This window comes from Frankliniella occidentalis, unplaced genomic scaffold (assembly GCF_000697945.3).
Source record: "Frankliniella occidentalis isolate FOCC.00 unplaced genomic scaffold, Focc_3.1 Scaffold16, whole genome shotgun sequence".
NCBI classification, from domain to species: domain Eukaryota; kingdom Metazoa; phylum Arthropoda; class Insecta; order Thysanoptera; family Thripidae; genus Frankliniella; species Frankliniella occidentalis.
The window spans coordinates 1,053,810-1,054,512 of record NW_026267146.1 but is presented as its reverse complement, the minus strand read 5'-3'; positions in this window follow the sequence as shown (position 1 = coordinate 1,054,512).

Genomic DNA, 703 nt, shown 5'->3' with positions numbered 1-703 from the left:
CCTCTTGGTGCCGACGAGAGCGCCGCGGTCACGTCGCCGCCGAGGGCCGCCGCCCGGCCGCGCGTCCTCCTGGCGATCCGTTGACGGGCACCCTCTAAGGTCGACTGCTGCTGGTAGGGGCGCTCCTCTCTCTCCCTCTCTCTCTCCCTCCCTCTTCCTCTCTAACACACTCTCACACACCAACACACATACCAGCACAGACGGGCACGCGCGCGCCTGGGTGCCCTACCACGAAAGGCGTATGTAGGATAGAAACGCTGAAAGGAAGGAGGACCGATCGAATAAGCGTCGGGAATGGGAAAAGGCGTGATTTAGCGGTGTGTGTGCGTGTGTGTGCGTGTGTGTGTGTGTGTGTGTGCGTGCGTGCGCGCGCGCGCGCGCGCGAAAGAGAGAGAGAGAGAGATGAAGAGAAAGATTTAGTGTGCCAGAAGCCGAGCCAAAAGCTAAGACAGGAAAGGCGAGGAAAGCAGAGGAGGGGTTGCAGGGGAGCGGAGAAGGGGGAAGGACAACACAGTGGAAAGGGGGTGGATGTGGAAAGAGGGATTGGGGGTAGCTGCTAAAGGGGTGAAGTGCAAGGGTGTGGCGCCGCTGTCGGTCGCTGTCGGCCACTAGTACCAAGACCCTCACCCTCCCATCCTCTTCTCCCCCTCTTCTGCCTCACGGCCCAACCCACCCCTATACTGTGTCTCCAGCCCATCATTTA